This window comes from Copadichromis virginalis, linkage group LG13 (assembly GCF_057382275.1).
Source record: "Copadichromis virginalis isolate Kocher_CV1m ecotype Utaka linkage group LG13, C_Virginalis_male_GT1.1, whole genome shotgun sequence".
In the NCBI taxonomy this organism is placed as follows: domain Eukaryota; kingdom Metazoa; phylum Chordata; class Actinopteri; order Cichliformes; family Cichlidae; genus Copadichromis; species Copadichromis virginalis.
This window is the reverse complement of record NC_140630.1, coordinates 18,559,604-18,581,509: the sequence shown is the minus strand read 5'-3', so window position 1 is coordinate 18,581,509 and position 21,906 is coordinate 18,559,604. Positions and strand designations below refer to the sequence as shown.

The 21,906-nt window shown below is 42.9% G+C and overlaps 1 protein-coding gene across 4 annotated transcripts in view; it reads left to right on the top strand.

Annotated features, from left to right (window-relative positions):
- The window catches only part of slit1a (slit homolog 1a (Drosophila)), an 83,008-nt gene that overhangs the window by 25,130 nt on the left and 35,972 nt on the right, over window positions 1–21,906 (top strand). The window lies entirely within an intron of this gene.

Below are 21,906 nucleotides of genomic sequence, written 5' to 3'. Positions count from 1 at the left end.
CTGTAGACTTTGAAAGGATTCTCATCTTTTCTCATCTATATGGCTGTGCTGGGAGACAGAGAGCGAGAGGGAACTAAGGGCACCTGCAGTCGAGCATTAGCCAAAAGCCCCATTATCACTTCAAAGCTGGACTTTGCTGAAGGAGGGCTGAGTGACATCAGGGCCCTACAGAGGATGAAACGGTGCACAGAGATAGGAGCAGAAGGCCGCCTTCTCTGTCAGCTTTTTCTTCAATCATCTCCCTGCCCCTTTTGCTGTATCTAACTTCCTCTCTGTCATCTACCATGTCCTAACTTCCTTATCGCTTTCCTTTCCTCTTCCCCTTATTTCCTCCCCCCTGTTATTTCTTCCCACAGTCTTATCTGTATCTTTAACACCTGGCTGCTTGGATGGCAAGCCCTATAAGAGATCTCTTTCTCTCTTCCATTTCCCCTCCTGGCTGCATTTCTCCATCTTCTCTGGCTTATACAAGGCCCGGGAATGGGAGCCCTGATGAGCCCCAGGTTGTGGTAATGAGCTTGCAGCTTTCATGTAGGGATAAAGCCGATGACTGGAGGGGGTGTTGTTGGTACTGGTGTTAGTGAAGTGGATATTACCTCCACGGGATTGTGGCTTGTAGGGTAAAAGAGTAGTGAATCAACTCCAGCCAAGTGTAGACCTGGAGATTCAAACAGTTCCCACGGAGTCAAGACTGTCCAAAGCCAGGCACAGATATAAACACACCACTGTCAAAGAAGGCAGCAAGCCAGGAAAGGCTGTGTAAGTTACAACATTCCAGTATTCCAGTAGTCCAATACATTATTCGAGAGACCTTTACTGATATTTACAGGCCAGAGATGTTCAGATGCCTCATGCAGGACAAAGGCTTAGGCCTGACAGTGGCAAACACACAAATCCTGGAACATTTTCTATTACTGCTCCTTGCTTGATTTCTGAGTGTGTCAACATTTCACGTCTAGAGAAACAAAATTGTGACAAAAGGATAAGTCTGAAGTCTGAAGTTCTTTGATTTGACTTTGCCCAGACGCAACATCACAAGTCCTTAAATCCTTAATGTGCAGCCCTTTAAATCCTTTCAAAATCAATTGTGTGTATGTCTGTGTGTGTGTCAGAGAGAGAGAAAGAGACTGAGCAGTTATGTTTCTATTAATCCGTAATGCCTAGCCACAGGCCATTACCACTCCTTCCCTGTGATACCTTCATTAGGCCCATAGGATGGCCTTACTTCTCTTTTGTAGATTAAGCCTATTTCCTGTCTTCAGCTAGTCATAGTTGCTCTGTATTAAAGTTGCAATTGATAATTGTTTTTATTATTTCTTTATTTAATATGTAGCATGTTGTTCTGTCCTTCAGGAAACAGTAAAGTGTTTCCAGGTCCAATATCCAATTTATAATGGTTTAAAAACAGAGAAAGGAAGCGTTTTTTTAGTTAGTATGAATCAAACATTGTTACTGTGAGAGAGCAGAGGAGCTGTGCCCTGGTTCCACTTCATAAAGATGTTGTAAAAGAGAGAGGATCATTGAAGGTTAACAAAGAGCTTTCACATAAACAAGCTAACAAACTGGCAGCCAAAAGTCCTCTGCACATCCTAAACACTCATTTTACTCCATTTGTTTCCCGTCTGTCATTGCTGGCATGGCTCACTTAAGACTTTTTTAACCATTCATCCAGTAAATTGAAATATCTTTCATTGAAAATGTGTTTCTTTTGGGTTTGTTGATTGATTAAACTGGAATATCAATCCGATGACTGAAAGAGACCTCTTTCAGGAGAAATTTTACTTCCTGAAACTTTGGCTGGAGGTAACGGCAGAAACCCAGTCAAGCACTGATATACGATAAATTACACAGTGAAATCATTACAGCTTTGCGGCCTGCTTTCTGAATTGGTTTAAATCTTTCTCATTCCTTTGGCTTTTTATAGTATAGCTCTAAATAGTTTCTATGGAGACTGGATAGGCAGAGCGTTCCTGTGCTGCAATTTGCCCCCTCGGCAGTCTCACCTTTATTCACCTTCACCTATGTTTCTGAATATAGAAAGCTGGAAAACAGCAGCACATCTGTGCTAGCACCCTCGCTGCTCAAAGGGCTGAAAAACACAGAGAACTGATAAAAAGGTTTATTTACATGGGTAAAGTTAGAATTTTGGAATGTCAGTCAGTTAAAGGACTCTGAGATTTATTATTAGAGTCTAACTGTTATCAGTCCTTCAAAAACACTGTACATATAAAATGGACTTAACGGCAATGGTGTCATCCACTGTGGTTTCTTCCGTTCTGTTTAGTCTTTTGGAAACACTCTCAAGTGCAGTCTCACTTTTGGTTTTAATTTTTAGCCTCAGAGGATGCTGCTGGTCCTAAGTTACCACGTGTAAAATAACAAAAATGTTTTTAATGTTTGAAATCAACGCAAGAGTCAGTGATGCACCGTTTCATTTTTTTAGCTTTAGGCCCAGTGTCTCCTCATACTGTGGGTGAATATTGAGCAAAGGTTTGCGTACCAACAAAAGTAAGAGATAGTTGTGAGAGTGAGTTGAGCAGAGTTGAAGGAAGATGTCCAGTGGGGTTAGAGAAGCACTGCCTTGTTTCCCAGGCAGGCACCCTCTTTGTGACATGGTTAAAGATGTGTCCTAACACCATTCCCATCACCCCTAGTCGCCTCCTCTCCCCACCTTGGCTCCCATCCCTCAATCCCACCCTCAGCCCCCGGAGAATAGCTTGCCCTTTGCTCACGCCATTCCGTCTCCTTGGTGCTCATTGTTCCCTGGTTGCTAGGCAATAGCTGGGGCCTCATTTTGTCACCTTGGATACAGGGGGGAGCCTGGGTATTCGTTATAGGGTCAGGGCTGACAGAGGTGACGTGAAGGTGTGTGCGTCTGTGCGCGACTACGTATGCACACGTTGTTGGCCATCAAAGTTTGTGTGTGGGTTCATGTGTGTTTGTGTGTGTGGGTGTGTTTGGTTAAGGGTCAGGCGTGACAGCGCAGATACAATAGGGTGGGGTGTGACCAATCCCTCCTTCACTATTTATTAGCCTGTTCAATCACCCACTCCCCTGCTCAGAGCCAGGCTGGGCCAGGAGGCAACCAAGCTGTCCGTCAACAGCAAGGGGGAGGGGCAGCAAGTGGATCCCAGAAAACATAATTAATGTGTAAAACAAGAGCTGCTGCATTGCTCTAAAAGGGAAATTAAGGAAACAAGCAGCCACGGCGAATGCAATTAGGTAGCGCTGAATAGGCCGCTGTCTTTGAGTTGTCAGTACTGCTTCAGGCACTCAAACCTGCTCTCTCTTTCATCTCTCACCCTCTTCCACTCTCTTTCCCCCTCTCTCAGTCTTCCCTCTCTTCTAAACAATGTGTTTCTCCCATTCTGTAAAACACACAAGGAGTGGGAGAGCCTTTTTGTCAGTCGGCCTCCTGAGTGTCGATCCTCAATCGTTGAGCTAGCTGTGGCCGGCTGTCCTTGGAGAGCCCTGGAGTGGCTTTCACGAAGGTCCACTAAACACACACACATGCAAACCTATATTATTGTTGCCGGAGCTTTAGGACTCATCACGAGAGCACGAGTGGTGAAATGAGCAAATCAGGGAGGTGCTTTTTTTTTTTTAAATGAACCCTTATTTAAATTATTCAGCTTTCTACATTTTTATCTTTATAGCGTGTATGACCTCGGAACTAATGGCAAACCTGTTCTTGAATTCATTAGAAAATATCATTAGAAAATCCTAAGCATTTAGATCATCAATCAACAAGTGTTTGGCTCTCAAATTTAGCTTCATTGTGGATGACTCACTCTCCATGTTCCACGTCTGTGAGTCATCTGTGTTTTATTTAACTTTTAGCACTTGCTACAGGCAAGCATTTCCTTTTTTTGTTCGTCTTTTGCATTCCCTTTATCTTTTGCTTTTGCATGAAATTGGATCAGAGCTGTCTGTTGGCAAGAATGCGAGTAGCGACAAACTAGCACCCAGAATGGATTTTGCAATGCACTGCAGAAAAGGTCTGTGGTTGCTGTGCAGAAAAAAAGTATTCCCTCTGGAATCTGTTTTTCTCCTGCTGCGTCTGCATGTGTGTGTTCCAAAACCAACCATGAAGCTAAAATCGTTGCAAATTACTAGCTAAATCGCTGCATTGTGTTCTCGACACTCATAATGAGTCAGAAGGAATGCAATGTCTTCACCTGAGCTGTAACTGATAGCAGGTATAAAGAGGATCTCACATGTCCATGCAGAAAAAATCGAAAGAAAAAGCCTGGCAGTGGAGAGGGCATACCTGCACTGCGAGGCAGGGTGTGTCTGGTCTCTCAGGGTTCACCGCTCCGACTAAACCACAGTGGTAATGCAGCGGAAAATGACTCCAGAACCTGGCATATAAACTTAGGATCACTGTGATATTGAGAGAGTCGCTCGTGCTTTTTCCAAGCCTCGTACAGTTTCCGGAAGACTCATTAAGGAATCATTAAGTGAGGGAGCTGAAAGGTTCATATTCATGAAATTCATCAAAACAAGTTAGTGAAAGCAGCCAATGCATTTATTTAGTCGGCCAGCTGAATTCATCCAATGGGCTGCATTGATGTAGTGTTGACCCCGAACCACAGCGTGCACTGTTGTCAGTATGGCTTTGTTGGTAGTGCGGTGACCTTTCTTTGTGCCCATGTTTGGGCCAGTAACCTTGCTTTGTGTTGCTGTGTGTATCAGGGTGTAGTGTGACTCCCCTTATCCATAAATCACTGTCAGATTCCAATGGTACGAAGCAAAGCCTTCATCTGAAGCTTGGATAATAGGGTTGTTGTGTGTCTGTGTGTGTGAGTGAGTGTGTGTGTTTGCGTACCCAGACATTCATGTGTGTGAAGCCTGTTGCCCTTCATTTACCAATCAATGCCATGCAGGGTTTATGAAAATTCAGTGAGTGTGAGATGAGCTTTTTTTCTTCAGATGAATATTGCACGAAACGCAGCACTGGGTGACAAAACACTCCATCGATTTTAAAGAAGGAAGGAGGCAGTGATTGAGGGAGGGGGGGTGGAGAGACAAGGGTGAGGGAATGAGGTTGATCGCTGGTGCGTGATGGAATAAACTGCAGATTTTCTGTCGCCTCGTGTGCATGTGTGACTGTGTGTGTACGTCCCACACAGGGGTCTAATAAATAAATTATGTCTGAAATCAGAGCAGCTCTCCCTAGACCATCTCCACTTCATGAGAAGTGCTTGTTTACAACTCCACACAGACACAAATACACAATCTCATGCTACATACTGCTCGGCTACTGGAAGGGACCAATATACTGTTGCTCTCTCCAGGAACACGTCTGTCCTGTGAGCCTCTAAGTGTGTGTTCCCGCTCTCAGGCCTTCATCGCATTACTTTCTGAATTCCTTCCATGTTGAGGGTGAAGGGATGGGAAGCATTACTGGGCAGGCCAAAGCAAACACACACACACACACACACACACACACACACACACACACACACACACACACATGCATATAAACACCTACCTTATGAGATGGACTGGAGAGCATTAGTGAGCTCAACAAAGCAAACACGGTGATAAAAGAAGGATTTGGGCAAATTCTGATGAGAGGAAGCGGTGGGGCAGGGAGAGGATTTACCCCCAGTATTCTGCAGGCCGGGGCACGACAGAAGCCCTGAGTTTTGTAACCAAACAGTGTGTGGCACTGACTCATAGTTCCTGTGTTTGCTCTGCGGGATGTCCTAACATATCATTACTTCTCTTAGGAAAAGCAACCTTCTCAAGAGAGACGGCTGCCTACCTTCCAGACAAAACCTGACCTTTAACTTTCTCCCAGCAGTAAATGAACCGATGCTTTTCTAGATGAACTGCGAGTGTAAACGAGAGATGGTGTTGGAGTGCTCGTGGGTGTGAAGGAGAGGGCAGTCGATGCACAGATGATTCCCATGGTTTTATTGTTTTTGGGAGATTTTCATACATTCCCATTTCTAAGCAACTGAAGCAAAGGTCAAAATGGAGGAAGGAAGACGAGAACAACAGACTAGAATGAGATGGAGGGAGAGAGATGTGTTGATGGTAGGGGATACAGCTCTGGAATGCTGCAGTGGTTTTAATTACAGACAAAGGAATGGGCTTTTTAAATATTTAGAGTACAGATGATCTCTCTGGCTGCATATGTTTGTGTGTTTGAGGCTGTGTGTGTGTTTGTGCGCATGTTTATTCGGATATGTGTGTGTGTGGGGCATTACATGTGTGGCGCATGTAAAGATTTTTACACTGGATACCTTACTGACTCCCAGTCCCAAACCCAAACTAGGAGTAGATTAGCTTGTAAACTTCTGAGGATGGGTTTGCGTCTTCTCCCAGTTTTATACCAGCAATAAAGCACACCTAACAGTCTTTAAATGAACAAGCAGGTAGAGAAACATATGCTTTAGCATATAGTGACTAGCCTACCTAGCGTGGGCTTGTAAGTTCTGAAATTTTCCAGTCATAGGAAGTGAGACTGATGCAAATCTCTGTGTCTATGTTACAGCTCTTTATTTTGGCTCGACACAACCAGAAGGAAATAGGCACCACATTGTGGTGCTATTTAAAAGTTTCGCTGTACAACTATTGAGTCAAACTGTCCTGGCAGCAGCCGACTAAGTACGATACCCCGCTGATCACCCGAAACCCCCCCAAAACAACCCCTGATAAAATCATCAGTTAAAAAAAAGAGAGAGAGAGAGAGATATCATTCATACATCAAAAAGTTTAACTACCTCAGCTTTTATATACCACTTAAACTAGCAGGCCATAAAAAAGTCCCCCAAAACACTAAAAATAAGCTCAGTGAAAGATAAAACTAAACACACAAGAGAGAGGTGATACCAAAGAAGTGGTTTCAAAGTGCTAAATCTTGACAGTGTGGGTTGTGCTGTTATAGACGAGCCTGAACTGCTCTCACGGATCTAGCTCTCTGGTCGGCTGCATTTGTCTGACTGACATTAGAGTGCTAAAACATACAAGAGCAGTAATCTCCTCATCATTAATTAGAGACCTGCAGGATGTAAAGACATGCGACTGCAGTCTGTGAGCACTAAACCCCATAGGAAGTCGGGACGCCGGAGTTAAATGGAGCTATATCCTCCTTGCTGCTCTTGTTAAATGAGCGCTATCACGAGAGAGCCTTCTCTCCTTTCGTTGGTGTATTATGTGTTTATTCAGAGCGATGCCAAGGCCAGTCTAGACTCCGAATGGTAAATAGGCTGTAATTTTGAGGCAGCGCAGCGTACTGCAGCTTCACATTGATCTGTCATTGACGAAGTTAATAAGCGTGGACATGAGGCACGAAGCCTCATACAAAGACATCAAAGTGTCGGTGCAGTGACTGGCCCGCTGTGAGAATGGCCTTCAGGCAGACACCCGGGGAGCCTCAAGCCCCTGGCTTCCCAGGAGGGGAGAAGAGTGGAGGGAGGGCAAGGAGGTGGTGAGGATCTTGGCACTATGTGTAAAAAGTGTCTATCTCTCTATCTTTTTTTTTCTCCTGTCTTCCCTCACACATAAGCACATGTTTTTTGGTACGTGTATGCCATGTGTTTGTGCTTCCATATGAGAGTACGGCAACCTTTGAGCAGCAGACAAGATTCTTTAACTCAGTTCTTTCTGCCTCTGCTCACCACCTGCTGCTTGGGAACCTGCTGGCTACTCACACATATGTATACACACACACATGCAAGAGCAAAAGTCTCGCTACTTGGTAACCTCCTGGCTATCTGCCTTTTCATTCATTTCTGTCAACAGCAAGTAAGAGAAGGGGAAAAGGCAAAATCCAAGAACAAATATTAGCCCGTGCAGACAAAGGCATTCCAGACAGGGTTTTCACCCTCATTTGCTCATCCTTAAAGTCCCATCGTCCTTCTTCCCTCCATCTCTCCAGCTCCCTCCCCCCAGCCCCTCCCCTAACGCTGCTCTGTCCTCCTAAGGTCTCTCATTTCAGCTTAGAGTGGGGCATCTTTGCTGTTATTATCAATTTTGCAGAAGTTTAGCAAAGCACAATTGCAAATATAGTGAAAAATAGTGAAATGTGCATGTTTTTCAAAATTGCTCATTGCTTACAATAACACAAATATCCAAAAATTCAACATAAGAATCTAGTAGAGTTGTCATTTAGAATTTGTTGTGGGTATCAAACTTAACCTTCAAGTAAACTTCTCTGCACTAATAACCAAGACAGAACTAAAAGTGTTGTTTTTCATGATGAAATTGTCTCCATTCTTTTTGTTTTTTTTTCTGTGTTTCACTCAAACATGCTTATATGCTTTCCCAGGCACTTTGTTCTGTAAATACAATCACTGAAAGCTGATACAGCCAGCTTAGAAATAGTTAATCCCTTAAAACAAGTCAGACAAAGACTTTGAGTGAGTGATTCATCGACTGCTCAGATTTTGGGGACATCTTCCCCTCACAGGCTATTATTTCCCAGCTTTTTAGTATTCCTCCTTCTCCTGTCCGTCATCGTTTTCCCTCCCCTGCCTCTACGGGTTCAAGATGTCATCCTCATCCTTGTCAGAGAAGTCTAATGGATTGGTCACGCTCAGGGCCCTCCCAGCCTGACTCATAGAGCTGGGCTAAAAGGTCATTGCTAGGGTGAGATAGGAGCTGCGGGATAACGACATCCGCTTGGATGTTCCCAACTTTTTGTGTGTGTGATTTCAACAGTTTTATGTGTGCAACATATAATTTTTTCAGTAATCACCTCTGTACCTTTGTGCTGGGTAGCTGGCAGGACAGTTTGCAATGAAAGCAGTCAAACAAACCAAAGAAAATAAAAAGCAAAAGTCAGGGCAAGCATACAAATATGTTCTTACAGACACTTATGCACACATTCCCTGTGTCTGGCATATTCATCACAGCCTCTCTGGGCCTCTAGTTCTTTTTAGAGATCAGAGGTGAAAATGGCATGGGCGCCTACATAGAAGCAGAGTATACATGTGTGTGATGATCTATTGCCATCTCAAGAAACACAAACCAAATGTATGTCTGGCAGAAATAAAGGTAAGTGAACACGTGATATGTGGTTTTCAAGTTCTAAAGGGTCAGCGTCAATTTTCCTCCAAACAGTTTGTGGTCTTTCTTGTGGTTTTCTCGATAGTTGCGTGATTTTCCTTCAGTCACATCATTATTTTTTCCTGTGTCACATATATCGCGTCGAAGGATTGCAGCAGACATCATTAATGCAGAGCACATTTCCACTCTGCTGTTGCAAATTTCTTTTGTTCCCTCTTTGACCTGGGCGATATTATATTGCCAGCCTATTGTCTCCTGGCCTGCATCTTAATTATCCTTTGTTTGTCCTCCGCCACCTACTCCTCCTCCTCATCCTCGACTTCCTCCCTCTGATTTTTTTCTCCCTCTTTCTTTCCTGGGTGGTGAGTTTTAATTTCATGCCCCCTGCTCTGGCAGTTGGTCCTTTAGTGAGTGCCAGGCTGGCTTTGTAACACACAGCGTCCTCGGGGGCTAACAGTCTCTTTAACACACACACACACACACACCCACACAAACACACAGCCACAAGTATTCATGCTCTCAGCCCCGGGCTATGTATCGGCATCCATGCAGAACTTATGGCAATAAAATGATCCCGAAGTTGCTTTCAAGAACACACAAAAACACAGGCTGCCAAAGACATGATTACACAAGCAAGCACAGTGGCATGTTAGTTCAGCTAGAGCAAATGGACTTGATTCAGTACTCACACATATGGAACAAAACGCCACTGTATTCCCACTTATCCATCATCACTGTCATTGTTTCAGTAATTTATCTGAAGGTATTGGCCTCATCTGGCTAGTGACAGCTTGCTAACTGTACTGGCATGCCTTCATTACTTCAGCAGATGACTCTCAGCCCTGGGGAGTAATCAGTCTTTATGCTAATGTTTGGGGTTGATGACGGATGTGCTTTAGCCTCCATTGTGTTTGACACTGTAAGAAAAAGGAAAAATTATTGTGGGGTTTTTTGTTTGTTTTTTTGGGGTTTTTTTTTTCATTTTGGAGATATATTTTGTGAGTATGTCTGCGTGCTGGAGTGCACGTTTGGCCCCTGTGGTAATAGCCCATGCCTACAGCTGCACCTCTGCAAAGGTTCATTAATCCTGAAAGCAGAGTCTGGCCTCATCTTTATCTCCTGAGCATTGCAGATCACATCTGCAGCTCCAGGCCGGTCACTCATTAATGAACACACCTCAAGGCCATATGCGATGGTTCGAAAATATTTTAAGAAATCCAAGCAGGGAATATCACATACCAAATGAATAAAAGAGGCAGGTAGGCTGTCAGACAGCAAGAGCGATGTGTTTTTCAGTTACGGTGGTGCTCTGGTCAATCTAAAAACCTCACTTGGAATAACTTTAGATCCACCGAAACGATTCACATTAACATGTGCCATAATTCTTTTGAAAACATGTCGAACAATTCATAGGAAATGATCCTATTCACAAGCTCGAATTGTTGTCTTTGTCTGTCACTGTCTGGTTGCAAAGTTTGCTTCACTCACTCACTCAGTTGTCTACGCTGTATGTGGGCTGTCAGTGTGGGAGGATGAGGGTATTCTGAAGGAGTGTGGAAGACAGGGTAAACATCCAGAGGAGTCTGCGATGTCCATTGTTTAGCTCTTTCTCTCAGGACGACTCCCACCCACTGCAGCACAGCTGGGACCATTTGCATTGTCCGCCCCTTCCACTGCCATCCCCAGCCATGCTCTTACAAGCAGAAAACACACACACACACACACACACACACACACACACACACACACACACACACACACACACACACTACTCTCAAGGCTTAGTCACAATTCCAGCTGGGTACCTTTTTGTCTCCTAGCAACCAGCACCTCTGCGGTTTCTGGCCTCGCACCTTTAGTTTGGACTGCGAACCCATCCCAACACAAGGATTACAAACACACTCACCAGATGTGGGTTTTGAGTTGCTGCCTGAGCAAAATTGAATCTGCAAAGTATTGGGCCGTTAGCTCTTGTGGAATGACTTTCTTTATGCGGTGAAGTTAATGAAGAACACTGATAGAAATGAAAATGAAAGCCCAGAGGCTTTGAGGCACTCTGACTGCAGTTTTAATCCCAGCTTTCCAAAGGGTGTTTGCAAAACCCCTTATGAGCCCAAGAAAAAAAAGGTCAGCATGAATTCAAACGGACATCAAAACAAACTGTTAATTGAACAAAATCACCTCAAGGATCAGTATAATTCAAAAGACACAGAAGAAGCTGTGAAGTTGAAAGCTGAATCAAAAGAGAAAGAAAAAACAACATCACATATATTTTACATTTAGTTTGATAGACTTTGTGCATCTGTGTGTGTGCATTGCTGATTTGTGACTACAGCCATTTGGGGTCCTGACTGCCTCATGTTATATTCATGAAAGATTTCCATAGTCTCAGAGAACCTGCAGTTATTTATTCATACCTCTATGAATACCTCTGCTGACCCCTGACACACACACACACACACACACACCCCTACACACACACACACACACACACACACACACACGTGTGTCATAGAATGGAAATATCGCCTCCTCAGATCTCTTCATACACACACACATACACAGAAACAGTGCTAGCTGACCAGTGGTTAACCTTTAGCTTTTTACTTATGTAATAAGATATCTGGGACAGGCAGTGCAGTCTGAGCAGAAGGAGATGGAAAGTCCCTGAGTAGCTCTGACCTGAAACTCACCCAGGTGTTATTGTGTTATATGTATCCAGTGTACTTATTCTGGGCATCTGTGCTGTATTACTTCATCGTTAGGGTAAATTAGGAGAATAAGTGTATGCTTTTGCCTCTAGATGTTTGAAAAGTTTTGTTTCTGGGTTTTTTCTAGTCAGAAAAGCAAACAGAAACGATGTCTACACACAGAGTGGGCCTATAGATTGTCTTGAGTAGGCCTTGCCATACCCATTTTACTCCTCAGATATGTAACAAACCATGGCTGCTGCACTGAGAGCTTTTTATTTTTCTCATCCAAATTTCTGATGCTGCTAGAGACTGATGACTGTGGAAACATTAAATAAAAGAAATCCTCAGTTTTTCCTTTTTATTGGCAAACATCTTTCAGTAGTAAGAACTATACTTTAGTAAGAAAACCTTTATCGTGGGCATCTCTGAATGAAGTCATCATTATCAAGATGCAAGCCTGATGTTAGGACATTAGAACGCCTGTAATAATTCTAACAACAACTCTACACTGGACGAACTTATTACCATGAATATTACCATGCACGACTCTGATTCCACCTTAAATTTGTGAAAATGTGTTGTGTACACTTGGTGATCTTGCCTTTGGCAAACCCCGAGTGCCTATGTTGTGTGCTTTGTGGATTACTCGGTGCAGAAACATCAGGATGAGACCCCTGACTTACTGCTGATTACATTGCTCTCTTGCTGCCTTAGGATATTTTGTGTATGGAAGTCAAAGCACCGTACATGTGTATGCCTTGGAGTGTGTGTTTGTGTGCATGTGAGTGTGTCCTCTTAAAGATAAGGTGATATACAGCATGCCCAGGTAGAACTGTTGACTTGATGTCAGCCACAATGCACCTGTCTCATACATCACGGTGAGCCAGAGTCTGCAGTCTTTATTGTTCCATCACTTCTCCTCTCCTCTGTGTTATGGAACAACCGCCTCCCACTCAGTGCCTGTTGTTCCCCTCAACATCATAATGTGTATTTAACGGCATGGGTTATATTTAAGTCAGTGCACACCTGCGAAATGTAACCATTTAAATAAGTAATACAAATATATTTAAAATGATTAAAAGTTTAGAGAAGTAACTGTGTAGCCATTAAGTAGCGAGATGGGTTAAATGTACAGCGTGCAGGTTTCCATTTTAATGAAGTCTGTTTAGACTCTGCGTCCTTGACTTTGTATATCTAGGCATGTACCTTTGGGCTGTTTTTAAGTTGAGCTTTCAGAGGGATTTGGAGGGAGAACAAGCACAACGTAAAGGTAGCTACTCTGCTCACCTTCCCTCTGGCTTAGTCCTCTCGTCTCCTTTTGCGATACTTTCCATGTGTGATGGCAACTGTAAATGCTTAAAGTAATGACTGGGAGATCTCACTCTCGATTTCAGTCACTCTAGAGAATAGACGAGGGTGTATACAAGTTCTTTAGAGAAATCCAGAGGAAACGAAGAGGTGATTTATGCAGGGGTTCAGTTTGGTCAGCATTCATCAAATCTACTCTCCTCTGGTTCATGCTTTTTTTTCTATTCTCAGTCTTCCGAAAATGTTATCGTCTTTGCATGGAGTCAATTAGACCTCTCGAAGCTTGCTGTTTTTGTGTTGATTGAAATAGCTCCTGAATGTGTATCTTTGTGACAGTCCTCTGATCTGGTATCAGCTGCCTGTGGTTAGGTGCGGTGGATCTGTCATCACAGTGGCTCAATAACACTGACCTCAGACCAGCGTTTCCAGGAAAAGCTGTCATCCGATCTTCGGGATCAGTTTTCCACTTTCTAGGTAGCCAGCCATCCACAAAGAGGCATCTTTAACTAGTTTAGCAAGACCACACAGTATGTGTGCGCGCACAGGCTTGTGTGTGTGTGATAAAGGGAGAGTGAGACCGGCCAACCGGATTGACTTTGTTGTTTTTCTAAATGGCTGTCTCCTTCCCTTTTTCTCCCACCCTGGCTCTGTGTAAAACATTAGTCCAATCTAGTAAAATGATTTCCAGGCTATTCTGAGAGATGGAGATGATTATTTCTGGCTTGGAGCGAGCCCGCTGGCTAATGCACAGATAGGTAATAGGAGTGATAATGGACCTGTTGAGAGGTGGTTCTACCTCACCCTCCTGGCTTTTCCTCTTTTCTTCTCACATTGTTCTCCAGCAGGTAGACAGCATGATGGATGGAGACAGGGCTTGGCTGTGCCCCTGTGCAAAGCATCGCTATCGTACACCCCGCTGTCTGTTGATAGTGCCTGTAAGCGTTTGTCATGATCGATGCTGCTCAGCCCTGCTCCATCATTCAGCCTGACTGCCAATGAAAGGCTTGGACACACTCAGAAACTCAAGCAGACATAATGGTAGGGGGAAATTAGGGTGAATCTAGAGCTCTGACCAAGTATAGATTTTCTCCCTCGTTCTTGCTATAGAAACCCTTTAACTTGCTTCATGGGTGGCAGCAGAGCACGCAGCCACATGTGTGCGGTCATATGGGACTTTTAAGCCTGCAAATACACACAGACATCATGAATCATTTACAGTGAAAGAAGAGATGTGGATAACAGTTAAACTAGCTCTGTCTTGAGTCTCAGTGTGTGTGTGTCAGCCATCATGTGGACTTGATAAGTTCCACTGACATTGTGTTTTCTCTTGGTGGTTGTTGAGTTTTCCAGTCTGGGAGCGCTGTGTGTTTCTCATTGGTTGGTGAGCTGCAGATGATTAGAGCGGAGTCCATCCATGAAATCCCCTTTAGGTCCCATCGAAAAGAGACAGTTTGAGGAAGTGTGTCTATGTGTGTGTGTTGTGAGAGTGAGGGGAAGGAGAGAGACAGAGCGTGTTAGGCTAGCTCTATTTTTCAGCATCAGAATAAATCATAAACTCTCCCCAGATGCGTCCACAATGGCCTCCCTTTCCCCTCTTTCAGCATGTGCAGAAGTGCAAGACTTTAGAGGGTTAAAGTTATAAACAAGAAGGCTGCTATGACAGTCCAACTGGCCTGCTGGAAATGAGATAATGCTGCTCAATGACATATTTCCTGCAGTCCATATAAATAAATAGAGAAAGTGACACTGCGGAGGAAAGGGGGAAGTGATACGTAGCTCCAATCAATTATTTTCCCTGCCTGTTTGTACTAGTTTTAGTTGACATTAGCTTTCAAAGTAAAACAAAGACAACAAAGACAAACAGATGCCACTGAAATGTGCTGCATTCAGTATTAGTCCAGTATTTGTTTTTCATTGTGATTCTTTGTATGGCCTATATTTAGTCCAAGAAGAGAGAAAAAGAGTAGGGAAGCAAGACTTTCTCTCTTGGGTTTTTGTGTAAGAGTATTCCTAAAGCAGCCTCGTTATTCTTCTCTTTGTAAAAGAAGCGATTTTTCCGTCGCTGCTTACCAGTCCTCCTCCCACTAAGCTCTCTCCTCCTTTCTCCACCACAAAGGGATGAGAGAGGCACCTTACACACCGAGCATGCTAGTGTACCACATCTGTGCGCGTGTGCATGATAATTTGTGTGAGCATGAATGAAAGATTTTAAGACGTTAAGACGGTGTTTTGACCTGCAGATGATAATGGTAATCACGATGATGATGATAGTGGTGGTGTCTGGCTCGCTCGTCCAGATTGCACTTACTCCTTTGCGGAGGCACGAAACACTGAGGTCAGACAGCAGGGAGAAAGTGAAGGGAGGCACGGCTAAGAGGCATGTTTATCATTTATTTTAGCCGGAAGGGAAGCAAGACGTGAAGGTGTGGAGAGAGCAGGATTGGGGGAGGGCGTGAGGGTGAGAAGGAAGGCAGAGACAGTCTTGGCCGCACACAGGAACACTCAGTCACTCTCAGTCACTCTCTCCGGGCCACACAAATTCACATGTTCATGCCTGTGTTTTTGGCGAGGGTCCAAAGGCCTTGCAGACTCGATCTATGTGCTTTCTCACCTCATTGTCTTTATGTTATCCCCCCACACACATACACCTTCACTCATTTTTGTTCTCTTTCAGCTCAACCAAAGACCTGTCTACACATACAGTACACAAAGCGTGTCAGCACATTAAAGTTTTTGTTTATGTCTTCAACACACAAGGCATGTTTGTTAAGCTCAAAATAGACTCATGACTCTTCAGAATTACCTTTCTTATATTTTGCTTTATTTTTGTGTGTTATGGCCTCTGAGTGCTGATAACTGTCAAAATGTAACCCTTTCAAACTTCAAGGTTCTTTTTCTTTTAATTAAACTTTTTAAAATCATAGTCACCTTTTGTGGCTTGCCTGCCACTTCCTTGTGTTGTTCCTGGGATTTTACCAGGTTAAGTCTCTGGTCCAAAAAAAGAGTATCGACATTAAAGTCACCTGCAAAATTTCCTTTTTGAATCCCAGGCCTTCACTTTGATTGCTAATAAACATTTAGGTAATTATGCCCTTGACAGAGGAATAAATGATATGTAGACATAAACAGTTTGTGTATGTTTGGCTTAGTTTCTCTATCTGAAAGCATTGCTCTCTATTTGCAGTTGTATCTTGACTCATTTGTTGGTACATTTCCACGTGCAATGACTTCTTTTTGAAGGCCCACAGTTTGTTTATGTGGCTGTTTATATGTGTGTCTACTTGTGGGTTTTTACCATGCAGGGAGGAAGAAAGTAGTTAGCATTTAGTGGCAGCACACTGCCATTCTTTTAACAGCTCTCACACACCTCATTAACTCTCTTAATGAGTAAGTAATCAGACACATTCCCCCTCTGTCTTTCTGTCTTTTTCTCCCTCTTTAAATGGTAGAATAAAATTAAGAGCATTTGGCAAGGGTAAACATTTTCTTATCATGTAATCTAGTCGAGCTCTTGAGAAAACAAACACCCGGCCTAAAATAAATGCACTTACACAGGGACCATAGAGGGAAGTCTTTTAGAGAGATACTCTATTTATAATCGCCATAAAATTTAATTAGTAATAAATGGATCAGGAGCTTCTTTTCATTGACTGTGATATTTTTAAAATAGGTTGAAATGTTTTCGTAGCTTGACTGTATAACTCTTTGTAAAAGAACAATGCAGGAAGAGGTGGACTGAAGAGAGAGTGATGAAATAAGGGTGAACGGCTGTGAAGCAGCAACAGGAAATCTTCATCCCTTTCTGCATTACTGAGTTGCTGCCCTGTGAAAAAAAAGATTTCTATCCAGTGCATTTAAGTGATTTTCTTTGCTTTTGAAATTTAAAAGAGCTATCACCCAAACAAATCTCATCTCTTGATGGGAAGTGGTCTACATTTACCCACACTTTCATACATGTGACAGCGTTTCGAAAATAGCTGGTTTTCCCCAAGTTATGCAGCAGTGAAAAGCAAACAAACAAATAAGATGTATTTATTTCATTGCATATTTTTGAGAATATCTCTTTCAAAAACAACCTGAGTTCACCTTGAGAATGTTTAAGAAAAAGTATACAGAAAAGTAAAGTGTTAATAGTGACCAGCAGCTGTAGAAGGCATCAATGAAGTCGACAGAGTGCACACATCTTCTTAAAAGGCAGTTGAAATTTCTCCTAAGGAAAAGCTTTAAAACTAACATATCATAAATAGGATTTATCCTCCCATGTATCAAAGCTTTTGACAGCCAAATGTGGAGGCACAAAGTCGGAAACTAAGAAATCTTTCGTGTATGACAGAGGCAGTTATTTGTTTTCACATGTAAGCTCATGTGCAAATATGTCTATGTGTATAAAGGTCATTACGAGATATAAATTACGCCCACACCAAATATCCTGAAGCTTTGCAGGTGTCAGCCACGAAATGTGTATAAAAGCTGGACTGCCTTAAAAGTGAAGCCAATGCAGATGTGCCTTAAACTTGCTTTCTTCCTCATCATGATCATAAGAGGGAAACTTCAGGGATTTCTGAAAGAGGCTCAACTTAATAGAAGTTTATGAGATATAACACTACTTCGCAATTGATTTAGTGCAACACTCTCTTGGTGAGTTATTGGTTTAAAAAGCTACCTTTAATACAGCATAATGTTCATTTGGGTAATTATGGTCCCCTACAGGGCGGTGCCTCTGTAGTGTAGTGGTTAACGCACTGGCTTAGCAAGCAAAAGGTTTCTGCTTCCATTCCAGACAGAGACACTAATTCCCTTTTGGGTTGTGTCAGCAAGAGCATCCAGTGTAAAACTCTGCCAAATCAAACATGACAAGGGATCAGCTCAAAGAAGCTTTCATGATCCCATATAGAGCAAAATAGATGAAATAAATCCGACTACCTTGTGATCATCAAGTTGCTACCATGTGAACATGTAGCTTCCTTGAGTTTTAGTCAAAAAATTTAAATGCAAAAGCTGAAATGCCTGAAACGTTATACTTTGTTTTTAATTAAGTGGCTGAACTGCTTCAGCATCCCTAGATATTCATTTTGCCGTCACAAACAATGATTAAAGAATTAAAAGGGTCACAGCGTGTCTTTACGCTGGCGTTTTGATCCGTATATTAACATGAAACCATAGTAGGTATGTGTATCATGAAGGTATGTACAGTGTTAGTGTAGTGTACTGAGATAGAGATCAGAGGTTAATGATGTGAATCAGACAGGAACCAGACATTACCTTCAGCGTGGAGCTAATCTTCAGACCAGGCGCCTTGAGCTATGTCTGATAACATAGCTAATTATTTCAGATATAGACTCTGCGGGGATTCTTGTAAACCAGCATATCAGTAGCTACGTTTATTATCAGAGCAATTTACACTGATTAAACAATAAGATTGTTTGAGGTCCTGAATAAGTGAAACCTTAAAAAGCTTGACCGCAGTATATTAGAGACTGTAGTTCATACAGCGAAGACACACCTGAAAACATGTGTGTTACCGCATCATTACGGCAACAATGGGAATGAACTGTGAGCAACGTCACCCAGAAAGAGCCAGGGGTACATTAATGAACTAACTGCCCACTTGCATGGTATGTAGTGCATTAAGGTAAATGTATACCAGGTCTTGGCTCTTTTGAACACTCACTCTTGTTCACTCAAGCGTTGGATCGCACACCTATGATGAAAAAAAGGCATGCTGCGTGCAGGAAATAAGGAAAGAAAAAGTTGTAGGTCTAACATTATTGCAGCAAGTCCCTCAGCCTTGGAGTAGAGGCTGAGGGACTGCCTCGGGATATTCTTCAACGCATTGTAATGAGTGCATGGAAGGAGTCTGGGCAGTGGCGACTGCTGCAAAGCTCTGGTGGTTTCTTCTACCCCGAGCAGAGCTCTGCGAGTGTCATGAAGCCCGGAGGTTATAACCGCTTCTCCTTCGTCTCCTGACTTTATCTGCTCCTGCAATCCACTATCTGACTCTGAGGTTAGATAAGTCTGATGCAGTACACACATTTTAAAACATATGCGCTGGCCAGACACTCAAATCCAAGATGATTTCATGAAGAAACAAGGCACAAAGAAGATGGAAGTGGTTCCTTTGCCAAGATGATTTCTGAACTATCTCTGGGCTGCTGCACAAGTGATGCACTGTCGTGGTATTTGCTAAAAGGCTTTAACATTAGATTTACTGTCGCTAGATTTTGTGTCAAACACCATGGTGACCATTATCTCTATTTGTGGTGACTGTTGTCATATAATCATGTCTGTTTTTGAATGGATCAGTGCTTCCCTGAAATCAGCTCGACTGAAATCAACTAATCAGAGATGTCAAAGTTCTCAGCAGCAACACAGTTGGAGCCAAGCTTAGAAAATACCAGTGAGGGGCAACCACAGACTATGTAAAATACAGTATGGTCTCCCACAGAAATGTCCTGTTTGCCATTTTAGGAATGTGTAAATGCAGAAATGTCGAGTTGCTAAATTTAATATTGTTCTGGCTCCTGTAGGAGTTTAACCCGTCGATAAATCCTTATAGAATACAGAAGACTTCAGACTCCAAACCATGACCACTGTGATTATTGTGTTTGATGTGACAAAGGGAGAGAAAGAAACATGCAAAGGGACAAAAGCAGTATAAGTAAATGAGATTTTCTGGCAGTATAGATAGCATCATTTATAGTTGTCATGGGTTTTTTTGAGGGGGGGGGTGCACATTGTCCCAGAATAGACTTATATTTTTTAAGTGACCTCCCACGACCTCAGCACCAAATCCAGTCAAACAGCACCATAATTGGTAGTCTATAGATCACTCTAACCAATTGTGTTTTAGCATGCTAGCAGGATTGACGAGTTCACCCTAGAGCTATCATTTTACTACTTACAAAAATGGGATTGTCCTCATATCATCAGAGCTTTCCATCCTTTTCTCATGCCTGTCCCCATATTTATGTCTTTCTTCCTCTCCCAGCACCTACTGCCTCCGGCATTTAATGCCGCCTGAGCACAGCAATTTGTTGAAATTTCCCATTGGAGCCTGGGAGTGAACACACACATACAACCACCACACAGAGAAAAGATATCCTCATATGTCCAGGGGCAAGAAGTCATTAACCAAATGTATGCAGAAGATCACAAAAGAGACATCTTTTGTGTGTTGGTGGTTTTCTTTTGTTGTAGAAAGGTGAAGAGAAGGTGAGGGGACTAATTAGTAATTAGAGTTCAGGTCCAGGTAGACCTCCTTTGATAAGCGGCACCAATTCAGCCCGGGTGCCAGACTGACTCAGCTTTCATTTCTTCACTCATGCTGTTTTGCCAAGAGAACAACAAAGGAGCTGGAGGGAGCACAACCGTTCTGGCTCTCATGTTTGCTAGTTAGGAGACACGAAGCCGGTTTGGTGTTTGGGATATGATCCTGCAAAATATGGCAGACTGACAGAATAGCTAGATTATTGTTGTGTAATTGCCTAAATTGCCTGCTAACTGTGATGCCCTATATCTCAATGAAAGCAGATGTTATGCAGATCTTCCGAGAAAATGTAACTCAGAAACCTCACAGGATAAAATTAGAATGTGCCACTAGATGGAATATTTATGTTCTGTCTGAACGCGAGCCAGCGACGTGTGTGTTTCATTTGCACATCTGTACGTGCTCGTCAGGTTTTTGTGTGTTCAGAATAGCAGCCATATAAAGGGCTGCTTACTTGTTCCCTTATCCGCTAAATAAAAGTGCCCCTAACACGGTCATTCCCATGCAACATCATTGTAATGCCGTCTTTTAATGGAACAAGACTGTAAACACGGGGCAAGACCCTACAAGTCAGAGTAGACTGCCACAATTCAATCTGACCTCAATATTTTATGCCATGGAATCAAACACACAAATTCCATTTTAATTGTGGTGTATTTGCAGTGGCCTGCATAGTACTCTTTTAATTTTTGCTGTACCGTAAAGAAACAACCACCCATTCATTAGATGGATTGAGCAACACAACCGCTGTAATGCGTTTTACTCCCCTCTTTTGTATCCTGCCGAAACAATGTCTGTGCGATATTCATTCCCGGGAACATTCTGGAAAGCATCACCCAGTGGGGACACTATGTGAGACTGTGTGTCTTGGGAACTCATTTTAGCATTACCCCATGGGGGTTTTAGCGTGGATATTTGTTGTGTGCATCAGAGGACTGCATGCTGTGGTGCGCATGAACATTAACTAAGCAGGAGTCATCAAAGTCTGATTCTGGTGTTGTGCCTTAGCCCTTCTGTGGGTGACCATAAGTGCTCTGTTTACATCTGTCCGGGCTGTGGGAGCCTTCCTTGCATGAGGCAGGAGCCTCTCTGGTATCAGCCAAGAGTTTCCCTGAGTAGAGTATGTACAGAAGATGGTTACATGCTTTCTGAGTCAGGTTAGCTCACAATTTAAACAATAGGCAAAATACTGTGACAATTAAAATAGGTCTTGTGCTTCAAATACTGCTTTTCTCTCTGTTCGGGTCGATTATCACACACACACACTCACACACACACCAAATATTATATGGGAAAATAATGCTCTTTGTGCTACTGCGGGAACACCACCAACATCTCATTGGTCGCTGCCCAGCTGTCTGTGAACCGGTGCCTCACACCAGTGCATGGTCAGGGCACAGTGAACAAATTATAGCCTGAGTGAACATTGAATAATACAGCCAACAACAAAAAAAATAACATCTTCATTATGAATGAGTTGGCCATGCAGTATCAGACCTAAGGGTGTTGGCAGAAGGGGAAAAAAATGCCCATAGCGTTCCTGTTCTGCACCATTGAGTGTGTTAAAAGAAAGAGCTACACTGAATAGAGTTTGATTCCTGCTGCTAGCAAAGCATG